The sequence below is a fragment of the Lathamus discolor genome, chromosome 9 (assembly GCF_037157495.1).
Source record: "Lathamus discolor isolate bLatDis1 chromosome 9, bLatDis1.hap1, whole genome shotgun sequence".
NCBI lineage: Eukaryota > Metazoa > Chordata > Aves > Psittaciformes > Psittacidae > Lathamus > Lathamus discolor.
Window position 1 is genome coordinate 10,397,288 of NC_088892.1, and position 25,602 is coordinate 10,422,889.

A 25,602-nucleotide genomic window follows, 5' to 3' on the forward strand; every position below is an offset into this window, starting at 1 on the left:
AAATGCGCATGTTTCATGAGGAAACTGGACAAAACCAAGAGTCAATCTGAACACTGTATGAATGTTTTTCAGGAAGAAAGACCATGCTTTTTTGGTTACATTTACAGCTATTCCTCTATAAGGTGGGTTCCTTCAATTTTTAGTTGTTGTTTATGTGAACAATAAGGAGACAATCTAAAAACGAACACTAACACATGTGGAAAGAGGAGGATAATGATTGTAAACACATGCTGGGATAAGCCTGAGCTTGTTATCTATCAGTTGCAACTGTTAATTGAATGTAAGACAGATACAAGGGGAATTGTGTTTATTTTGCCAGGAAATTTTACTCAGCTTCCATGAGGAATTCATGTGGGGTATTTGTTGCTGCTATTCTGACCCTCAGTTCAAATGGAGAAAAAAAGGTAAGTTTCTATTTAATTCTAGGATTTCCTTATCTGTAGAAAAAAATGCCAGAAAGATGTAAATGTAGCTGTTCAAATTCACTGCTTTTTTCCTGGTTTCTTGGGAGGTAATTGATACTTATGCAATGTGTTTTCTTCTTATATTTCACATATACACAGCACTCACTAAAGTGTTTTCCTATAGCCTTCCAGGTATTACTATTAAAAGCTGAATTATCATTGCTGATTCTTTAGGACTGACATGATAGAAGAGGATCTGGAGACTTTCTCTGATAGTGAGACATCTGCCAATAACTCCACCTATCTTTCCTAGTCCATTAAGCTCTTAAAACAACTGGGGAAGGGGATTTTAAATGGTTTCCTTCCAAATATCTCATCTGGTCAGGGCTGGAATTTAGCTTGTACCACATATCTCCATTTTAAATTGTGTTGCAGTTTTTTGCTGGGTATTAACCACTTCAAATACAGTGTCAAAGTATAAAGTAACTTACTGTTTTTAATACTTTGCACTGAGCAATAAATTCTTGTAGTAAGTGGCTACCATACTTGTGCAAAAAGGGGTTTCCATTGACAGCAATAAAATTTACAGGCTCTTTTGGAGAGCAGTTAATAGCTATCACCTATGGCAAAAGGTTGGCAGTGGAGCTGAAAAGTTCTCAGACATTTGAAATGATGGAAATGTAATTTTCCTAGTAGTTTTCTTTAATGTCAGCAAATAGCATTTGACAGAAAAAACAAAGATCCTATGACCTTAAATATGAACATTACTAGCTCAATTAGAAACACTAAAACTACCTGTAATATTTTGTTTGGAAAAAATCAGGAGCTTATTCTACCTTTAACACAGCACTTATGACATACTTAGTTGATTATCCCTTCTTTTGTTTTCAGACATTATGTAGAGAGACTATGAAGTCAAGGCTGTGGTAGAAAAAGAGGGAGAAAAATAAATGGAAAAAGACAAGACCAGAATATGAAACCTTTTTTTCTTCAATATTTCAGTAATTAAAGGATCAGAGTTTTAGCTCACTGGTATGTAACTGAGAGCAAAGATTTTGTTCACAGTTACTTAAAATTATTTGGGCTGGAAGGGATCTTTGGATGCCATCTGGTCTAACCACTCCACTCAAAACAAAGGAATCTTGGAAGTTTGAGTTGAGTTGAAATGAAGTAAGGCTATTAATGGTTTTGAACTACTGAGATGTTAAATTCTCTGGGGATGGGGATTGCACAGCCTTTCTAAGAGACCCATTTCACTGTTGCATAGAATAGAAATTTCCCTTGTTGCAACTTGTGACTGTTGCTTTCTTGTCCTTTCACTGTGTATTTCTAAGAACACTGTCTCCAGCTTCTCTGTAACCACTAGGTAGCTGAAGTCAGATGACTTCTTCAAACTGAACAAGCCCAGCCTTTTTGGACTTTCCTGATACATTATACAGTCCATTCCACTAGCCACTTAGTGATGCTTGCTGGCTCATTCCATTTTGTCAATGTATTTCTCATGCTGGGAAGCCTCAAACTGGGCATTGTATCAGATGTGGTTTCCTAAGTGCTGAATAACAGGGAAGAAGCACTTGCTTCCCCCACCTAGGTTCATACTTATAAATGCAGCCAGCATGCAGCTAACCTTCATTGACAGAAAGGCATGCTACTGCTGATATCCAGGAAAATACTGAAGGATGAATGAAAAATTTATTTATCACTATCCACTGTATTATTAGGATCTGGAATTCAGGCCTACTCACTATTCAAGGAGAAAGTTTCCATCTGATGAGGTACATACAAGGAAGACATTACTGTTGGCAATTCATTGTAGGGGTGGCAACAAAGAAGATTCAAATTTCATAATTCTAGATCATTTTCTTTCAATAAAAGGAAGCATAATCACTCACCTAGAGCAAGAGGGCTAATTGTGACAGTTTTGGAACATAATGTGAAACACTGAGCTCCCTCAACTCCCATAAACTGGAAATCTTAGACAATTGAAACATTAGAAGGCAGGCCTTTGATCAGCAAAATTGAATTTTAAGTCCCAGATGCAATTATTTCCCTTCCTCATTCTGTCTTTTTGAGCTTCTTACAGGGCTTTTTCCCATTTTTTCTTCAAAGTCCTTGTTTGGGAAGACATGATACTTAGAAATATTTCTGGGTTTAGAACTCATAATGAAAGATCTAGTTTGGAGGGTTTGTTTTTGGTTTTTTTTTGCAAGCAAGACAAGTAATTCAAACAATTTTAATAACAGATTTCTTTCTATCTGCTTACAATACATTCACAGACTTTAATCACAAGTGTGCCAAGCTTATAGTGGAATAGTTAGATGAAGCACACACTGGGAGAATAGCGGAATCAATGTGCTTAATCTGTTCGTAATCCTCTTTGTACATAGGAGACCTGCATATGTTGCTATTCCATACAGAGACACAAGGGCTAATATGGCTTATGCAGGGCTAGTTATGCAGCCAAAGACTTCATTCAAAGAGACTCAGAAGCCAACAGAAGGGAAGGGAGAGAGGCAAAGGAGAAATTGTGGTTATTACTTTTACTGGCTGAAACTTGAGAGACCTCTATTAACAATATGGATCAGTCAAGAAAGAAAAAAAAAGATGTCATAATTTTATGTTTCTGCTAAAAAGATGCCTGAGACTTTCCCATCCACAACAGTTACAGATTTAAATCGATGTCAATAATACAGCGTGGCAGACACCAGCAGGTGACCGAATGTACCCGACCTTAAACTCTTTGCATGTGCTACGCCACCTCTCTCAACCAGCTCTCGTCTTCTGCCAGGAGCACAGGAAAGTTTCTAGCTACTCTCAAGCATTCGTTATTCATGACAAGGGAGTGCAGTGAGGTCACCCAGAAAGACATTAATTTCCTCCACTCAGTGCAGGCTGGATTAGAGAAAGACAGAGATTCTCTTCCTTTTTCTCCTCTTTCGCCAACTTTTCCTCACAATACTCACTGTTTTCCCCTCTATTCCACATGGGCAATATAGTTATGGCCATAACTGTAAGCATTTGTGATCTACTGTTGCCCAGATATTTTTGGAAAGCTGATTTGATTCTGAAGGATAGTAAAGCCACTGAATGGGTTTACTAAAAGGTGTAAAGTTGAAGTGGCCCTGTCTATCTCTTCAAAAAGTAGGAATACCCTTATCTTGGATCCAATTCAATTCCCATAAGAAAATGGATGACTTGGAGTACTGCTGGAAAACAATGGCACCATTTATAGTGGTGCTACTGTGATGTGGGAGGATAAACAGGGTAACAGAAAAGAGCTAGTAAAAGCAGAAACATTTTAAGATGTCACGGTCTACAAAAGAATGGACATCTTATAGCTTTGGCATGATCATAAGAGACAGTAGACTGTGTCCTTTGCATAGTAGTTTCAGATTTCATTGCCAAAAAAGAAAGTAAAAACCAGGCCTAGAAGGACAAATTGAAATTCTATCAAATCATTATAAGGCTTCACAATATGCCATTACAAAATCAGTAGTTGTGTAAGAAACAGTCATAAAATAGCCAGGCTGCATCTTTGTAATATTTCTAGCAGTTTGTGTCAGTATTCATTTAAGAAGTCTTTAATCTGTATACCTATATGTGCAGAAAAAGTATGAAATACTAGTGTTTTATATTAAAAGTATCTCCTATGCCTGTCCTGTTAAATATTTTTCCTCAGACATTTGCTTGCTTTTAAATATCCGAAGACAAGAAGCCAATGATAGAAAATACTACTTGGAATGAAAAGGCTTCTGTGTATCAGAACATTGCAAGTCAGCATCTGACACCAAATACTGTATTTCTGGTGACTGTTTTGTTTCAAAAAAGAAACAAACTTACACAGTCCATTAGACAAAAGCAACAATTTTGAAATGGATGCCAGTGAGGCTTGTTTTGCAGAAAAGACAGATTCTTTCACCCACACTTGGAGATTCATGACCCTTCTACCAGATTAAATCATAAGGATGCAATTGATTAATCACTTCTGAAAAACTTAGCTTTTATTTTTAGTTGGTGCTGGAAGAACTGACAAGATCCTGTATTGCAGGCTCTCTTTCAGAGCAAATTATGGGCAAAGTTATAAACCAGCAAAAATAGAGGTTCATAATGGAGATTATGACAGACCTTTAATTATACAGGGCATGAAGAACAATGCTGTAATAAAATTAGCATTAAAAAATAATGTCATTTAGTCTACAGTGTGGTTTAAGGCTTTTCCACTATAGATGAACCAGTATGCTTGCTTATAGTTGCTCAGAAGTTATTTGTCTTAAAGCCTTTAAAGCTGAAAGTGCTTTGCACCTTAAATTCCTACATGAATTTCGATTAATCATGATTTGGAGTGCCTCTGTTAGAGCTATAGATAATGAATATTGCTGATTCACTGTTATGCAAGCTGTTGTTGTAAGTCTGATGCAGCCAAAGCTCAAAAGTGAGTAGACACTCCAGTGTAAGTGTCTGACTTTAGCAGGCTAAGCTTCAGTGCAAGCATCAAACTGCTGTATAGGTTCAGTATTCAGATATAAGCTACTGCCTAGCTATATGCTGAATGTTACATGTATCTCCAGTTGTGCATTTTAATACCCTTTTACCAGGTCATCTAGAGAAGTAGCACACACCTCTAGTACAAGTAAACAAGCATGTAATAGAAATTATACGGCAGTAGTTTACAATAAACCCTATATATAGAGTGTGTGCATATAATATTCACGTGCCAGCATTGCAAGTGTTTGTCTCCTTTGCTAAATGACTCTGGACCCAATCCCAAAGTGCTTCACTGAGCAGTGTCATGCTCCTTAACTAGTCCAACTGAAATCAGTGTGATCATGTGTGACAGAGAAATTTAATTGGATAAAAACATCAGGAAGCATGATTTGGACACTGCAGTTGAATTAACTAATTCTCTGTAATTTATACACTTAATTCACAAGTTACCTTGTTCAAAGCAGTGTGATTAAGACATTCATTTGGGTCACATGTTTCATTTTGAAAGATGTGAGTCAGTAATGAAGTGTAGTCTTTTCTAGATGGGTGAGGTCTTAGCTTCTTTCCTCAGCATAGAGAGAGGCACAGCTGACATTACTAGAATTATTTCAGGGGAATAAATGTTTCTTAATCTGTCATCAACTGACTGTTAAAATAGCTTGAGTTACAGATCTCATGTGGGAGAGAATCTGATTACTGGGCATATTTGGGCATTTTTAGATCTCTAACATTAATTTTAAAGACACTAGATAAGTGCCAGATGATCTACTTTGGTCATTTGGACTGTGGCATTTCATAAACTCTAAGGTGGTAAATTCTCTCCATTATGAAATTGAAAAATTATGTAAATAACACTTGCCATTAAGCTCTGCTGAACGTTAGTCAGAGGCGTGCAATTTTCACTTACACATGCATTTCCTCTCCATATGTACATATATTGCAGGATAATGGACAACAATATTTGAGCACTTAACCAAAGACAATGATAAAACTTCTCCCACTGCAACATAATCTAAGTGTATAACAAAATATTGCACACTGTGAATTTAGTGGGGTGAAAGAGGTTCCAGAGCCTCAGATGTATGGTTTCAGTCTGCTTTCTTGAAAAGTGGACTTTTTCACAATAGAGAATGACAGTTACAATATGTTTCCATTTTATTCATTGCTTCTACTATGTCACACACTAAGCAGGTATTCACAACAGCTGGAGGCCACATAGTCAGAGCCTCAGGCTCCTAAAGTGAAAAAATGAAGAACTATAATAGACATGACAGAATAAAGAAATGAAGTGACCTGCTTTTGAGGGGGGTTCTAACCCTAATAATAATTTTATTGCTTGATAAGATTCCAAGAATCTCTGTGTGTCTGCAAGAGAAGGTTTTAGTAAAATGTCTTTGCAGGCTTCTGAGAAGGAGTCAATTTCTGGAGATACTGTTTACCAACAGTTCCTTCTTCGGATACTTGTGACTCTTTAATTTCCTTTGGTCCCAGATAATTTGGTTTTCCTTACTAGTTAAAAGCCATGCTACTAAAAGCAAATAATTTCTATGTGCCTTTCAAAATGATTTTCAAAACATCAAGCACTATCCTGGATGCCTGAAGACAGAATGGTATCTTCATAAAAATGCAAATTATTGCAATTATAATAGTAATCACAATCACAGAGAGCAAGGGATTTCTCAGCTATAGCTCTTGTGTGGCACTCAACATTCCCACAGAGGCACAGCAGAGGAAAACAGAGCAATTTAAGTAATACTGATGTCCATTCCCTTTATAATTTGTAATGGCACGAATATTGTTTAAAGACTTTGAAATAAATATACCTCATACCAAAGTAGCATAAATTGTAAGTGGAGCTTTTGGTTAGAGCTCATATAAATACACTGCCGTACAATTTTCATGAAAATTTTACAAGTCAGACACAGGTATTGAAAAATATCACAACCACTATGTGACAGCCAGGTCCCAACCTTGATTACTTATGCAATAGCAGGTGAAGATCCTGTTTTTTAAAGACATAAAAAAAACGGGCCAAATATCACTCCATTTCTATTCTTTGAACAAGCAATACAAAGCTGCTATAATTAACGCTAATAAGAATTAGCAACCTCAATCTAACTGCCCTCTATCATCTCTGAATCTCAAAGCACTCCACACGAGAAATCCCAGTTTTACAAATAAGGTAGAGATATAGCGAAGGTACAAATATTTTACTGACATTTAGTATGCTAGAACATTGTCTTATAGTTTCCACATACTGTTTTGATGCACTATTTCTCTTCATCTGACTTTCCTTTGAGTTTAGATCCAATCCAGATTGTAGATCATTCTGAAGCAGCATCAAGATGACCATAATTTGTATGTCTGCCTTAATTTAGAGAGGGCACATCACCTCTAAGAAGCCTAATCCAGGGTCTAAGAATTGTTTAGGTGAAAAAAGAGCTGGCCTTATCTTGTGCATACTCTCGTCCAACATATATGTGCCTTTCAGGAAAAACAGAAAAACAGCTGTATTTTGGAAGACATAACAGGGGCAAAGAAAAAGGAATTAATCCTGCAGAGCGTCCCCAAAAACTTATTTTTCTTTTTTCTTTTTTTTTTTTTATTATTTTTAAAATTTTTTATTTCTATAAAGCATTTCTAAATATTGGTATTTGGGCCATAAATTGGGATATTTTATTGCTACATCTTTGCCAGACTTACCTATTTGATCCCAACTCTTGCACTCTTTTCTACAGATCTCTACAATAAATGTTTCCTTTAGTCCTTTTATTATGATTCTTCCAGTCAACAACTTCAGTCATTTGTACTCAGAAAGAAAGATGTTTAACAGTGAGAGACTGAGAAAAACTATTCACACAGATTTCATCATATTCTCAGTGACTCTGAGGTCTCTTAATCAGCTTCCACGTTCTATCACTTCTTTGTTCTATGGAATGTCACGTACATTGTTGGTGCATTTGAATTACTGGATGATTAGAAGTATGAAAGATAACATTGGTAGTATTTGTCTTTTTTTTCCCCTTTGGACTAGAATTTCAATTGTAAAATATTGTCTGATATACGGAAAATATGGAGGAACCAAATGGTGGAAAACAGTGGACTGGAGATGGCAAGGTAAGGGTAATTCCTTTCTAAAAGTTAAACAATCTGTTGGAAAATAAGCTGATATTTTGAACTGTTGTTTGGGGTTTTTTAAACCATTTTCATTTAAATAGAATGGCATAAGGGTTTAATTATCATTTCCCTAGTTTCAAAAAAATTTCCCTCTAAAAGAGGACTGAAGATGTTCATGAAGAGTCTGCAAATGACAAAGATGGAAAGAAATAAGGTGCAGCTATGACTAGACACAACATTCACAGATATCTTGTACTTACACTGATCACTGTATTTGTATCATTAATAAGCATCTATATGAATATACATGAAGTTATATTTTAAAATATGACTAAAGAAAAACATTTTCTTCCAAGGGAAATTTCAGTGAAGTGCATCTTTTTATAACTGGGTGAGTTTTCTATTTCATTTCATTTGCTGTGCACAGCTTTAAAAATTAGTAAATATAGCAGATTTTTGGCAGAATTTGTCATACACAATTCTCAGACCAGTTCTACAATAGGAAACATAAGCCAGTTTCCAGAAGACTGAATGATTCTGGGCAATATGGCCATGAGCCTAATCTCTGTTTGTCAGTCTTCCTTTAGCCTGAAATCATATTAAAAAAAAAAATAAATAAAAAAAAAGAGAAGAAAAAAAAAATAAGCAAAACTTGAAGAAAAAGACACAGCCTTTGAAAAACTATAGCAAAATATGTTCAGGACTGTTGTACAATACTCAATCCTGCCTGCATTTTGAGATGTATGTCCATTTTCCCCTCCCATAGGTATAAGCATCTTATACCCTGGGGCTGCACGCATGGTGTGAAATTCACAATCTGCTTCCGACAAGAAATGCAGTCTGTTCACTACCATATAGAAGACACTAAAATCCCTTCAAGAACTTTTCCTCTCATTATTATTGCTTACACTCCCCATTTCATGACAGCATATCTTTTCCGTTCCTGACATCCATTTTATGTAGCTTTGAAAAGATTTGTTTTACAAAGGCTGGACACAGCATCTGTGCAGTACTTCACACAGTGTGTACAAGGTGTGTACATACACTGTGACATCTTTTGTTACTACCTGTTAGAATAAGTATTAGGCATATACATAGAGGTGTTAAATATGTTTAATCAGTAACAAAAGGAAAATTCTTAGGGATAAGGATAGAATAAATGTTGGGTATTGAACGAAATTGAGAAAAAGGGAGAGAATATAAGTGAGAAGATCTTTGCAGTGATCTTTTCAGATTTAGAAAGGGTACCTTAGGATATAAGAGAGGGTACATAACATGGATATATATTATCTAGAATTATTTAAAACCTAACTTAACAAAAATAATCAAAAATATAGTACTCTCAGGTGTTCTATAATGATAACACTGCAAAATTACACTTTTTGAGTCATACCTATGATCAAATTAATTTCTTGTGTATATAATAGTGAAAAATAGAGAAAGACCTCTTATGTAAACCAATCTGTTTGAGCTATTTTAAAACAGTGTTCTTCCCTATATAAAAACAATACTTTAATATTGAGAGATTGCAATGAGACAGTGCGTAATCTTTCTTCCCCCAAAATGTGGAAGATATTATTTTTAGCTGAGTATTTCAACAACAAAGACCCCTTGTGAGGATTGCACCAGTGGATTCCCACTGAAGAACACTTTTTCTGGTGATGAACACATTCACGCATGTATCACAGACAAGTCAACTAAAGAATAAATATACCAAGGTCATGCTAATGTACCCTGATGGCTCAACACCTATCAAGCTACGGCAGCTGGTAACACAGAGTGAACCTCACTGCAGGAATAAGTGCTGCTGTCATGGGCACTGGAATTCCCCTGGCAGTGAATGTTCAGACCAGCTGTCAGCATTAAATGGCCAAAACTCCCAAGCAGAATTTAAGACAAAACACAGCAAAGAACCTTCTTAACCTTAAGATTTCATATGTGGGAATGTCATTACTCAATTACAAAGGCAGTGGTGCCACAGGTATAAGATCTTAGGATTCCCCTCATGTGTTATCGTGTTTTAAATTCTACTAACATTCACAGAGAGAGATTTATTTTTCTTAGGAAAAATTAGCTCTGAGAAACATAGCTGCAGTCTCAAGTACCAGGTACATTTTATAGAATTAAGTAACTTGCAAATTTTCAGACACACTGTTGTGGTTTTCTCCTCAGGGCTATTATCCTGGAATAATGGAACAGCCTCTTGCCTTAAACCCTGGAAAGTCCTACATGACAAAAGTTTTACATTTCAATTACGAGCTTCACTTACCGTAGGAAGCAAACATTTGAATATCAAATTTCTGCAGTGTGTTTCCAAGGACTGGTTGAAACTTTTTGAAAATCACTATGTTAGAAATATTTACTGTCTAAAATATCAAGACTAAAATGACAATTCTTTTGTTTTTTTCTTTTTTAAATTTTGAGGGAAACCACATGATGCCTATATGACTTTGTGGCATGCTTCAGGGAAGTTCAATTATCAGATGTTTTTACTGCTTGATTATCTGCCTGTCAGTGCAATATGTTGTTATGGTACCTTGCTGCATATCATGGTAGTTTGCTGTCAGACTGGCCTAAAGAATGCCAAAGCATTTTCTTTCATGGTACATTGCAATAATTTTGCTCTTTAAATGATCAGACCATTTAGAATCTTCATAATACTCTTTTTACTTAAAAGTAAGGAAATAAACTATGTAAATAAAGCATCAACATTTCCAATGAAAAGGTTTATGACTATTTTCAAGACTGTATTTGAGGAAGTGGTTTGGGTGTGGGCAAAGAGAGAATTCAAACAGCCAAATTTTATTTCATACTGGAAAACTAACCCCATATAGTCAGAGATTAGAGTAGATGAAATTGCTAAATTTCCAGATGCTAAGGATTCTTCAGGATTGACCTAGCTCCCAGTAAAGAAGAAAACATGAGATCTTTAAGACTTCAGGTATTTATCCAAGTAATTTTTGAGGGTCAGAGTCAAGAAGCTCAAAGACTCCAGCAATACCTCAGGATTCTGTGATTGATAATGGTGAGTTTCATCTCTGTTTCCAACAAAGATCTTTACTAGCAAGTCTTATTTCTTTGTTAAGAAATACCTGATGAAATGTTATGATTTCAACTACATTTATCATGGAGGAAACAACTGTTATGGCACAAGGAATGAAATATACAGTAACAAGCTATGAAGGAACTATATTGGGGAAAATAAATAAAGGTTCCATTTATGGAAAATTTCAGGTATTAAGGCTGAGAGTTGCACTCATGATAGGTGAAAGATCAGTTGAATTAAGTATTTATGAATAATCTGTGATACATTAGTTAATTTTTTCATTGCACTCCTCTTAAAAACTCCTTTTCATTCAGTGCTGCACTCATGCAGGTGTCTTTCATAACAATGTTTTTAAACTAAGGTGATCATCCAGCCCATCTCTTTTCATCCAGGTGTTCTGATTCAGTGGATTTTAATTAAAACATTGTACTAATCCATACTACTATGACATTAAACTGAATTTGACACCATATATATCATACATAGATGCTTAGAGATACTTTTAACATAGAATTCTCTAAAGTAGATAGGACCCATAGAATCATAGAATAGTTAGGGTTGGAAAGGACCTCAAGATCATCTAGTTCCAACCCCCCTGCCATGGACAGGGACACCTCACATTAAACCATGCCATCCAAGGTTTCAACCAAGCTGGCCTTGAACGCCGCCAAGGATGGAGCATTCGCAACCTCCCTGGGCAACCCGTTCCAGTGCCTCACCACCCTCACAGTAAAGAATTTCTTCCTTATATCCAATATATTTAAAACATCTTACCTATGGATAAATGAAAGCATTAATTGAAATGTAACCTTTTGTTTTGTAGAACCTATCCATCAACTACTGTGCAGATCAGTGCAGACCAGGTTGTGCCAACTAACCAACTAGCATGGGTGCAATGACTGGCCAGCACAGTCTATAAGGGCTGAGTTTATCCTGCCCATGAAAGTATCTCTCCTTTATTTATACCACTAAATAATGTTCTTCAAGACATGTGGGAAGAGCTGTCCTTAAGATTTTACCCCATGACAAATTTTGTAGAACCTGATCAACAGATATGAGTAAATGAAAGAAGATGGAAGAAATGGAAAGAGGAATCTACGATTTCTACCTGCCTCACGTCTCTGCATCTCACAGTCTTTAATGACAAAGGCATTAAATAGGTAAACAAATTTATAACCAAATACAGAGCTGTATATAAAACCTTCATTTCAACAGGCTTTGAATCAGACTCTTACAGATGGGTACGTATTTATCCCCAGAAGTGGTCAGTTTTACAGAACAAAGACCTCATTCTTTCAAAGGGAGAATTTCACTAACATTTGAGAGACATGTAAATAAGGAAGCTGAAACCCAGCAACTCAACATATATTAATAATGCTACAGGACTATTTATATCTAACCTGAATGATGCACTTCTATAGCAGATTGTTTGAATTCAACTTACTGAGCATAACATGTTTCTGTGCCACTTTGGAGTATTAAATGATACTGGCCATAGAAAATGAAAATTGTTTTCCAAGCCTAGTGGGAATTAGTAGGAGTTGTAGCTTTGAAAAATACTACACAGGAGTTAGATTTTTTGGTCATTATTCCCAGAAGAAGATACTGTTATTAAATTTTGCTGATCAGAGCTAGCAATTTGCTACAGATCAGATTATGATCATTTACGTGTTTATGGGCTGACAACTCAGAAGTTACACACTTCATTAAGCTACAGGGCAAGATTCTCACAGGATGAAATAATGCAGGTACATTAGTTTGCATCCATTTAGGTCAGTTAGGTATCTGAGTCCGTGGCATCTAACTTCAGATCCGGGATTTAAAATGCCACTATTCAAACACCTTCAGACACAAAGCTAATTTCAAGCACTCCAGCAAATCTTGAAGACTTTAGTGCAATTGTTGTCTGTCTTTAAAATTTGCAATGTACGAAAAGTCATAAACATAAATTTCATAGTTTTGAAATTTTTCCACTAAAATCTGCCTCATATTTTTTTTTTTTTTCCCAAGGTACAATTTTATATGTGGTGCTCAGATTGTTCTGGACTCTAGATTTGCTTTCAGAAGACTTTAGTTAAGTCATGGCCTTCCACTCTTCTTCCTATTTGACTGGATTTTGGAAAGGGTTTTTTTTGCAATGAGATGGAGATTTTTTTCCCCGGATGGTTTAGAAACTAGATCTTAGGACTACTCGTGTGAAGAACCTGTAAGATGATTTCTTAGCATCAGCTGTCTAAAGCCTCTCTATGATACAAACTGCTGAAGAAGTAAGTTAAACTGTCACAGTCAAACATTCACTTGGGATTCTTGTGAGGCCTGTGAAACCATCAAAGAATAACAACTCCAAGAATACTGTGAAATCCTTTGCACCATATAAACAATACAAGTTTATTTTGTGAACCAGAACAATGACTTAAATATTTCAACTTGGTTTCACAGATCTTTGCACTTGCCTTTTAGCAGACCAGAGCCAAAAACTACCATAAAACATGTGCATACTATTAAAATTTTTCCTACGTTGCCCATCGTAGAAGAGAATGAGGTTCAAGATCATCTTAGGAGCCTGAATGTTCAAGAGCCCATGGGATGAAATCCATTCACAGGTCCTGAAGGATCTGGCAAATGAAGTTGCTAAGCCACTGTCCATCATATTTGAAAAATCGTGACTGTCAGGTGAAGTTCCCAGTGACTGGAAAAAGGGAAATATAACCCCCATTTTCAAAAAGGGGAAAATGGAAGACCCAGGGAGCTACAGACCAGTCAGTCTCACCTCTGTGCCTGGCAGGATCATGGAGCAGATTTTCCTGGAAACATGAGGAACATGAAAAAAAACAAGGTGGTTGGTGACACCAACATGGCTTCACTGAGGGCAAATCCTGCCTGACCAATTTAGTGGCCTTCTATGATGGGGCTACAGAACTGATGGACAGGAGCAAAGCAGCTGACATTGTCTACCTGGAGTTGGACAGGCTAAGAAAGTTGGGCTGTTCAGCCTGGAGAAGAGAAGGCTGTGTGGAGACCTCTTAGCAGCCTTCCAGTATTTGAGGGAAGCCTACAAGGATACCAGAGAGGGACTTTTCATCAGGGACTGTAGTGACAGGACAAGGTGTAATGGGTTTAAACTTAAGCAGGGAGAATTCTTTACTGTGAGGGTGGTGAGGCACTGGAAAAGGCTGCCCAAAGAAGTAGTAAATGCTTCATCCCTGGCAGTGTTCAAGGCCAGTTTGGACAGAATATTGGGCAGTGTTAAATATGGCTAAAACTAGACCCAGATGAGAAATACTTTTTCTCCAAACCTGCATTTCAACAAGCCATTCCACTCTGACTCAGGACAAATGCAGAACCCTATGAAAATTCCTGTGAAATGTCAAGATGTGGAAAAGACATTCCCATTTAGTCCATGGGTCGAAGTTATAATGTCTGAAATGGGAGAATGACACAGCAGTGACATGAAGCCAAATTTTCACACTCTAGATGGGTTTTATTGTGCTGTTAGTCACTCTTAAGAACACGGTACAGTCAAAATCTTTCAAAAGGTGAATAGGGCATTTGCAAAGACTTTTGAGACTATCATAGTTAAGAGAAAGGTCATGGAGTGGAGAAGTACAACTTGAAAAGCATTTCAAAGCAACTCACCATTCTTTCTCAAGTGATTCTGTGAAGATTAGCTTTTGTGAGTACCCTTTGTCACACAAACATTTTTTTTCCTAAGACCTGATAGAAAAATGGATATTTGTTACAAGAAAAATAGTTGTCAAAAATTACTGCCAGCTCCAGCTGAGACAGCTCTCTAGGATACACAGACATTTGTTTTGAGTGAGAAAATCATCTAAAACTTGTCACAAGAGCTGCTTACCTGGTGATATTATGTGATAAAACTCTTTATAACCTATTTTGCAAGTTGGAAGCAATCTCTTTTTACTATTAGATGATGTAAAAGTTTGTATTGCCAACTGAATTTTGTGCAGTATGAAAAGGGAGCAAAATGATTTATGCACAGCTTATAGTCAGCACTGACACCCTGAACATGCATTACGTGTGGCCAAGACACAGCTTCGCATGTTCAGAAACATGGTATTTTAATGAAGATTTTGATGCTCCAGGACATGAGCTTTCCAGGTGTCTCTCTAATGACGATGCAGACAAAAAAGGACTTCCTGAAAGATTCTGTATTTCATCCCTCCTGTGTTTCAGGCTGTCAGCTAATCCCAACCCTGACCTCAGATATGGCTGCAAAGCTGTCTGCAGCAGGTACTGTACTGAAGGCTACCGAACCAGTGCCACAGTTGCAGCTGGAAATTGGCAGATATTAAATGACAGATGGCCATGGTCTCAACCAGCTACATAGAGCTTTTTGAAAGAGAGACATATGTCAGTTTACAGTGCTTTGAATGTTGTTAAACACAAAAGACTCTGGGATTCAGATATCTTTCCTAGAACATGCATTTAAATCACACCTTTAACAAACAAGAATTGTGAAAACATGTAAGGCTCAGCTGGTCAAAAAATTCAATAGCATCCCAGATCAAAGCAATGCAGAAAGCCAAACATCTATGAATATTAAATGAAAGGGATGAGGCCAGACTATTAAGAGCAGAAAACTTTGAAAGAAACGGTAATATAAGAAGGTGATAAGCAAATAAGATTTACTTAATTTCTAACATACCTCCAAAGCACATTTAACCATTTCATTTCTTGACCAACTATATTGCCTAGTGCTACTTTTCCCAGAAAATTCTTAAATACTATCTTCACATTTGAATAAAGCACTGTGGTGAAAGCTCTCTATTTCTAAACTTAGAATCTTTTGCCTTCATACTGAATAATCTTTACCAAAATGCACTCCTGGGCAGAGGACATGTGGTATTCTGAAGCCATGCAGTTTGGAGAAATAGTCCAACCAATAACAGAAAAAAAAACCAAAGGCCATTTCTTGCTCACATTCTGAATTTAAAAATCATGCTACAGTCTGTCTATACCTGTAATCTTATGTAGTTAACGATTAGAAGGTTCTTTCTTTCAGACTCAAGTTTCCATGTTCTAACATGACTTCCAGAGCAATGCTCTGGCCTTTAACATAAAAGATCATGGGTTAGATTCAGGGTGGACAACTATGTTTTGTACAACTTAAAAATGGTTATCGTCACATAGAGGATTGAGAGTATAGTGGATGATAATTTTTTTCTTGATGCTTATTTGCAGTGACCTATAAAACTGCTGATGCATGGGAATCCCTACTGAAGCACATCAATAACATATTTATACCTTACCAGGAATATTCAGTTATATATTAAATATGCTAGAGGAGGTTATAGTGTATAAATAGCAAACATCAAGTCTTAATTAGCACACAAGCATGATGAAAACATTTCATACTCAACATAGTATCACAAGTCTAGAAAAGTGTTCAAATATTGGAAGAAGGTGAAATAATCACATTATTCATTCCAGTGTAAAATTAGACACTCAAACTGTAAGTTTGCAATCAATTGCATGAGTAACTTCATTCCTAAGAATAGTCCCAAGGAAATCTGTGGAACCACTGTACATATTTCTACAAATGAGGTATGCAAGCATTTCCAGGCCCAAAGCTATATTAGCTACAGTGTTGAAGTAAAATACAGGTCACAAGAAGTAGAAGAATTTCTGCCACCATTGGCATCATGGGGACACCCCCAAGCACTGAATGACTATATTACTTCTGGGATCTGCTCTCTTCCCTCAACAAGAGGCCAGACCTTACTGAAGATGCAGAATCTAGAAAAGATTGAGTGCTCAGAGAAGGTAATTTTCAATTCTGTTTCATTCTGGAAATTGGAGGGGCACTAAAACCCTTCACTACCTGCCCCATCTTGCTGCATGACTGCAAAAGCCTCTGAGACAGACAGATGGGAAGTCACATCCTATTTATATGATCACAACCACCTAAAGTCTATTTATTTGCCTCCAATATTTTCTCTCTGTTATAGACAAGTTGTTGATTTGCCACAAGAATTACTACAATACATGTTCATTTCTATCTGCATAGTTTCTAATTCAACGACTTTTGCTGAAAAGGAAGTATGCAGTGTGCTTCTTTCTGCAGCCTTGATGTGGTGTGATACTGCTAGTTACCAGTGTTCCCTATACTCTTTAGCAAGTACTTATGCAGTCTTTTCAGTGTTATAGCCCACAGCAACCAATTTTTAAGAGCAAAAGCTAACACAGCGAGCAGAAATACCCTTCGACAACTCACCTTTAATCCTCTTTCTTCAGCTTATTTACATTTGGCAAAAATGTTTCCTCTACAATTACTCCAGTTCACTTTTTACACTTTGTCCTTTTCCCTTTATGGTCAGTTCCTGGAGAATTTCTCCAGGTATTCCTAATTAGCCTGCTGCAATTTGTAGCTTTGCAAATTGCCCTGAATCAAGACACTCAACTCTTCCCTGAACGAATTTTACCTCAGCCTGAACAAGCGTGGCTGTGGTATTTTGTTTCTGCACGCAGCTGTGAAAATCTAGCCTGCCGTAGTTCATGGTCTTCTCTGGAAAAAAATGCATTCCTTGCTCTACTGTGTCAGATTGCCTTATAGATTGTTAGAACCAAATTTTGGGTACACAGTACAGGTCCTTTTCTTTTCCATTAGCTTATTTTACTGCTGTTAAGTTCCTTCAGATGCAGAGGTCCCAGGCTTAACACCCTCTTGGAAGCCTTTCAGCGTTATTTCGCACCAAAGCCTCACTGAAGATGCCCCTGTTGGACCAATCCTTCCACAAAGCTTCCTTGCAACTTCTCCTACCAGCAGCAGATCTCAGAGACTTCCTCTGAGGTGTACAAATACTAGCAAAAGTTTTTATGAAATGATTTGGCCCACAGATTACACTGGTATCTACTTCCTGCTGTTTCCAATGGGATCAGGATGCCCAGAAGGTGCAGCTATTACCTCTGTGATCAGCAGACCTTCCTTCGATGATACTTGATGTGTGGAGTAGTGCCCCTTCAGGGAAATATGAGATTTCACCTGACCTTCTTTCCTGAGCATGAAATAATGATTTTCATTTCAGGACACCGAACAGTATGGCATCTGTCAAAAAAAAATTATGCATAGTGCTTGGCAACATGATGTGTTGTACTTTTAGCTTACTTGGTGTGGCAATTTCATTGCAGCCTTTGCTATGAATTGGCATGATCAGGGTCACACTGGGAAAGACTTCATGATAACTGTGGAAGGGCTGTAGGACTCTTTTTCCACTAGCTTTCAATGGAATCTACTTTTATGCTCTTAGACTGAGAGTTAGTAAGTGAAAACAAAATGTGTGTGAATCACCTTTGTTAGAATTCTTTATGTAGAAAATCTTACCAACTTTTGGTTAAAAAGAAAAATAAAGAGGCAGAGCTGCATTTTGCAGTGAACATATGTCGCCAAAGCAACAAAAGCAGGTGAGAAAAAGAAATTAACACATTTAGTGAGTTTGGCAAATGGCAAATTATTCCTTCATTTTAGTTTTTTAATTGATACAGTCTGTTGGTTGACCTGCTTTAATGTGAATATTTCATTTTCTGTATATTAATTTGTAAATTTATGAGAAAATATGTGCTGAAGAGTCTATTTCATTTTATTTGAGTTCCAGGTCTTATCTGAAAATCTTTGAAGACATGTAATAAAACAATTACAACTGAAAATATAAATGTCAGCATGAATTGCCACAGCTAGAAGTGCTTAAACACTGACCATGTCAAAGAATGTACAGGTAGAATAATGCAGGTCAGTGATGCCACAAACAGTGGTGGATTGCTGAGTTTAAAAATCCTATGCAGTTTTGCACAAACTACCCTGAAGGTCATTCTTAGAATACAAAGGGAAGTATTGTTCAGCTTAGAACAGGGTAAAAATCTAAGAGCCATATCAAATGTTTTGAAGAAAATATTATTCTTCTTCATGCCTCTGTGGTGGTGCATCTCCCCACCACCATCCTTTGGAATGCTCCACAATCTCAGGAATTCCCATCAGGCCCTGGCCTTTTTGTAAGGAGCTGGCTGGTGAAGCATTCCTTGGCTTTACCAGGAACTCTTGAATGGCTATGGAGGGAGGCACTGATCATACCAGGGATTCCTGTTGCCTGTATAAGGTGGGAAGCAAGAATAGGGATGATCAGTGATTCCCTGACTATACCTTTGAAGGTCATTCTTTGAGTGACTTAAACCATTCATTTTGAGACAGTCTCAGGGAGTTTTGCAGGTATTTTGCTATTAAAGAAGGTCCCCAAGATGCTAGGAAATTATCACAGTGCTTTTTGTCAGTTCACAACAAGCCACCAAATTAAATAGGAAGCTTAAAAGAAAAGGTCATAACTTCAAATTTAATTTCATATAAGACATGAAAATAAGCTATCCAATGACTGAAACCTCTAACATGACAGTAGGCAAAAGCAAGTGAGTCAAATAGAGAGATATTTAATTTTAGGGTATAATAGGGACGTATAATCAGCAATAGCCTTCACAAGACTGAAGAAACTTTATGTATTAATTTCATCCTTAACTAGATTATTTCACCCGTGCTACTTTACCACTTTCATTTGGTAGACCTCCTTGTGCCCTTTGCTTCTTCTGTGATTCTTTCTTATTTTGATACACTTTTCCAACAGAAAATAGGAGATGGCTTCAAGATAAGCATCATAACTGACAAGAAATATGGAATAATTTTCTATATGTAGATATGGACACAGCATAGTTTCCCCCCCCTTCCTCCACTCCCTTCATATCTATTATTTTTTAGGTTTGCAATGCTTCTCTTTCCTAGGCTTACTTCTATACACACAAACAGAGCAGTGTTTGACAAGAAAGATACACTAACGTTAAGAACTGTTCCATGTCCAGCAGCAAATAAGAGAGGTTTCTATTTAATAAAAACATGAGAGTAAAAGCTAGCTATTTTGGCCTTTCCCCATTTCACTGTATGTTCTTGAAGTACTGAAGTACTGCTCTTTTATGCTTGAAACTGGTGATGCTGAACTACCAAGGCAAAGCTTTACTGAGGTTTGATTAGCCTCATCTCCCATTTTGCACTCCAGACAGAAAAAGAACAAATTGGGATTACTTACAAAAGGTATTTGGGGTCTCTGTGAACAAAACCTTCCCTCAGTGCTGTGAAAAGTATAATATTTATTTCAAACTATGCTACTTCGAATAACAATCACACTTTTTTTTCACACTTGTCCTTTGAAAATGTAGACATAAGCCATATATCACCGACAAAGAAAGAAGCTGTGTGCATAGCAGCTGGGTGACAAATATCACAGCTGGAGGAAAAGAAATAAAGACGATGAGCATTCAGTATTTTTCTTTCCTATTCTATCTGTTCTGCTGGACAAGGTGCTTCACAGTTATGATTACTGGAGACCTAAAATACTTACAAACTCATATTTTACTTTCTGCCTCAGACATCTGTGCCTACTATTAACAAAAATTAAGATAAATAGGGTGCTTGTGATTTGTCAGACTGAAATAAGCACGCTTGAGTACAGACAACTGTGCAGAATGTGCAGAAAAAAATAATAAAAAAGCAGGTGGCTTATAATATTTTTTCTTTTTATTTCTTGCTCTATCAGCACAAACAAGATAAAAGACATTGTCCTTTAGCCTATGAATTTGTAAATTTGAGTGCTATAATTTGCAGCTTTCTAATAGGAGTTTTCAAGAGGGGAACACTAAGTTGCCTGATGGCATTCTAGCACCACTACTGATCACTGAAGAAAAGGATATTATGGCAAAGACCAGGAAATTCCTTTTCTAAGATGCAATTTACAGATCTACCATTTGTGACATTTAGACCTTGCCTTTCACCTTCAAAAAAGCTCATGTGGTTGTTCCTTCACTTATAAGCATTCAACGTGTTGCTGCAGACATGGTTTTCCTAGCCCTTCCCTAACAGCCCACCTTTTATAACTTACACCAAATAACAGTCTTCTTAACTGCAAAATGTCCACAGACCTGTCAGCTCCCTAAGTGCACTTCTAATAGACACTTCCGGTTTCTCCCCACCAGTTCAAAACCTGTCACCTGTGATGCTATTTCTGTACTTTAATAAATTACATTATTCCTTGAGTTTGGAATTATCATCCAGTTTTCTTATCAAATCAGCTGTACATTAAATGTCCCAAATTTCTAAGTTACTGGGTATTGGCATTTCCTGTTCAACTACTGCTACAGGATAAATCAACCTCACTAAAAAATCATGAAGCAACCAAATAGTTCAAGTGTGAATCCCCAGAAGAGCAGGGCAGCATTTATTTGTAACTCATTTACCATTTTGCAAAAACTACAGAGCATGCGTGCTGCAAATTAAATCCAGAGAGACATGAATGTGTCCTTTTCTTATCTAAGTGATTGTTGTAATAGGAAGGCTGATATAAAGAAAAATTAGTGTGATCATACGGCAGATGGGAACATTTTCTTGATGCTTTTCTGAATGTTTGCGAGATAAATATATTGTTCCACTTAGTTTTGTAGCACACAGCTGGTAATTACACCTCTAATATTTTGAATGAGTGTGACCTAGTACAAATATGTCTGTAGCATCTTGCATAAATCGATGCTAATTGAATGTTGTTGGTATCTTATTAAACAGCATTTTTACTAAGATTAGGAAAGAGAAAGAGGCTCCCCATTTACTTAGCTGAATTTCTTTTCATAACTGAATCTTAATTTTTCTCTCCTCCCCTATCTTTATTTCTTTTTCAAGAGAAATGCAGGATTTTGCCTCACAGTGAAGATCTAAAAGGCAGCAAGCTGAAGAAGGATGCTTGAAGGATGATTTAATTGTAAAGTGTTTCATTTAGAGTCTACTCAAGTTTCCAGCTGTGAAATTGCAAGATCCTTATATACCAGTATTCACAGCAGTATCTTAGGTTTATGTAGGATTTCTAACTTCTGAAAAATTGCCAACTGTTCAAAAATTTGTTAGGCCAGCACTAACAAAATAATGTTATTTATTTAATTGGACTTTCTATTAGTCTTTTATTTTTGAAGAACATTGTACATTACAGCTTCTCTCTACCATCAAGAAGGCTGTAGGCTTTGTTTTAGTGAAAATTGGGATTGTTTTATAATAAAAAAATTCTGGGAGCAGAGATTTGAGAAAAGCCATCAAACAGGACCAACAGACAGTCATAAGAGATAAGGAAGTTATTTCAATGTAGCAGCAATACAGTAGACATGATTTTCCTCCACTGTGTAGTAAGGAAGGCATGCAATTTAGTGACAATTTAAGCAAACACAGGCTAATTTATATTTCTTTCTTTTTTTCCCCTATAGATATAAGCAATTCCAACAGCTTTCCTAAGTGACACAGCTTAACATGACTGTATATTTGGATAAAATACCTACATTTAGAAGAATAATAAGAGTACCATTAATCTGCCAGGTCTGTAATTTTAATGCTTATTTGAAGCTTAAAAATTTCACATCCAGAACTAGCATGTTTCATTCTTGAAGACGTGTAACTGTCATTCCAATGCATATTGCCATTTTTTAGAATGGATGCAATTTGATTTTATTAACGATTGTAAATGTGTTGTGCTTATCCACCACATATTAACCACAGCCTTTATGATGTAACTTCACCTACACAATGACAAACTCTTTGGCTTGCAAAGAAATTAGTGTAAGTGATATGACAGATGTCTCTCATATCCATGATGAGCACAGAGAAGGGGAAGTGGAATTGATCATTCAACTCCTTACCCCAAAGCTGTGGAGTATAAGCAAAGCCAGCAAACACTGAAGTTCCAAACAAACAGCAGCTGTTCCTCTTCATAGGTGGTTGACTGGTGGATCATGAGTAAACAGAAACCACACCAAACCCAGGAAGCTTTAACACAAAATAGCTGGAAACGAGAAACTGTTAGGACAGGACATATGTTATCCCAGTTCTAACACTTTTTCCAAGGCATCACATGAAAACTTCTGCCAGAGACAGGACACTGAACCATAATGTTCTCTATTCTGACACCTGGGATCAAAACAAGCTCCCAGACATGAACAAACTGCATATTTTATCATTTAGACCCAAACCTCCAAACTGTCTGTAAAACAAGAAGACCTGCATATACACAGGTCCATATCTACCTCACTTAGAAGGGTTAGGCCTCCTGACACTTCCTGCAGCATTTTTGGCTACAAAACTCAAATTCAGCTTTCTCTCCAAATGTGGAAAATAGGATCATTTGTCCCACATAGCTCTAAAGACTGGTAATCCAGACTGATGCACTGGTGCCAGGCTAGGACAGAAGTGCCAGCACTTTGGACACAGAACCAGCTCTCACTGGAGGCCAGCCTTGCCCTGCACTGTCTGGGCAGAGACAAGTTTGATCTTGACTCCATACCACAGTTTAAGATGATGGTAAAAGTCAACCAGCATAACGTTTAAGTAAACAGATTTAAGTGTTTCTGCTAGAGCAACAAAGCAACAAGGAATGGCAGCCAGGAACACAGAAGCATCATCTCAAATAGAAGAATTTACCAAAAGAGAGCACACCTATCTGACCAAGCAGCAGACATACTGCAGTTGCATACATCATATTCTTCTTGAGGGTATCTATCCAGTTAGTTTGATCTAGTGCAAATCAAAGGGTCACGTGTGATTTCACTGTGCATCATTTAGAACTCCTTTTTATAGAAAAGCCTACAACAACCGATATTGAAAATCTCCCATAGAGAAAAAAAAAGGAATATTATTCCAGGTAATTAAGAATATCTGGAGTTTTCTTTAAATTGACATATTTAATATGATATTTCTAAATTAAAACCAATTTGGTATTCAAACAAAAATGGGAAAATTGCTTTGTTCTGAAATGTTGAACCAGAGCACTGACTGCTTTTTTGTTTGTTGTTGTTGTCAAAGTGAGTTTGTCAAGTATTAAGGTAGGATAGGAGGATTTTGACTATTTTTTTGTATTTCATACTTCTAGTTTTCACATTATTCCAACTGGAATGTGGGGGCTGAAATTGTATCAAAAACTAAACAATTCATGGACCTATTCATGGTGGAAGCTTCAGAGCTCAGTTCACTATGATTTACAGCCATCTAGCTGATAGCTAGAATGTATGATTTCTACACAGCTTGATTTCAGTTTCTACTCTATAAGACAGTAATTTAAAATCTTGTTTTTAAAAAAGCCGGGTAATGAAAATGCATGTGTGTATCAGTATACAAAAATGTATTAAAAGAAAAAAAATCTATGCTAGTTAATAAGATTTTTTTCACTACCTGGAAAAGGGAATATATTTTCAACTAGTAATCATGCTATGTGAATTTTAGTCCTTTATAGGTAAAATTTATATCCACTTCTGAATATTGCTAACATATTGCAAAGGCAAGCTATCAGGCTCTAGAGAGCACCAGAATTAAAGTTACCTGCACAGCAGCTTCATTACATATGCAATGTAATTCTGCTTTTTATTGAAACATATTTTCTCCCTCTGTCTTAGTAGAGGTAGTGGCTGCAACATGTTCAGAGGAAATTACATCCGTGTAGGGAAACATAACTGTCGGTTTTCCTACTGATGCGGACATGGAAAGTTGAAAGACAAAACAATCAGAACACCATAGTTTCTAAAATAGGCAGAGGTTTCTGTATGAAAACAGGCAAGTTAATGAAACTGCCTTCTTGTATATATGCAGTGGTATCCTATTCTAGCAAACACCTTTTTTTCTGCAGGAACCTGCAGAGGCAGAAATAAGCAGAGCTTTAATTATGTGGTCTTACGGTCAATGGATAAAAGATTTCAGTAGTGTGACCTGGGAGACCTAGACAAGCCTTGTTTGTGATGACTCCAGACACCTACAACAGGTAGTTCAAGCTACTTCCCCTTAGGCTATCATCATAACAGGATATTCCATGAAATGTATTTTCAGCATCTTCCTTTACCTTAAAATTATTATTATGGCAAAAATTTAGCCAACTCAAAATTGATCTTCAAAAGAATCAGCAACATCAAGTGTGAATAAATCAAGATGATTTTCTTACTGAATGACAGCATGTAGAATTGCAAATGTGCTCTCCAATAGTTCTGTCATCCATTTGCTGCCCTAAACTTGTAGCTGTATAATTACTGCTTAAGATAAGGTATTTACTTGAACAAATTTTATAGTATTATACATTTTCTCTTGTATTACCATCTATATTTTACCTATGTACGCTTACTGTAATTGTCTGCATAACTGGACTTCGTGCAAATTAATCTTTTGTTTTTAAAAAAGTGGGGGGGTATGTAAATGATTTAATTTTTTGCCAATGAGCTTTACACAACAAACATTTGCAGCTGCAAATAGCATATTTGCAGTTCCTTTTCCTGAACACAGAACTAAAAACCAAACCCATCCACAAAAGGTTTTCCCTGGTAATAAATTTTCTCTTTGGCAAAGACTATTCCAGTCATAAGTATTCAGAACTATATGTCATGTACAAAAGAATAAGGCTATAGAAGAAATATAAATCACTTCCTTCCAGAAGTCGCAGAACACATTCCATCAAACTCAATGCAAGAAATCTATGATAGAAAGCACTG

The 25,602-nt window shown here is 36.7% G+C and overlaps 1 long non-coding RNA gene across 1 annotated transcript; it reads left to right on the forward strand.

Annotated features, from left to right (window-relative positions):
• The first annotated feature begins 290 nt into the window (after positions 1–290).
• LOC136019545 (uncharacterized) lies at positions 291–10,730 on the forward strand. The gene is made up of 3 exons (XR_010614937.1): positions 291–404; positions 7,924–8,006; positions 10,179–10,730. It is a non-coding gene; the product is annotated as an uncharacterized LOC136019545 (long non-coding RNA).
• The last annotated feature ends 14,872 nt before the right edge of the window (positions 10,731–25,602 follow it).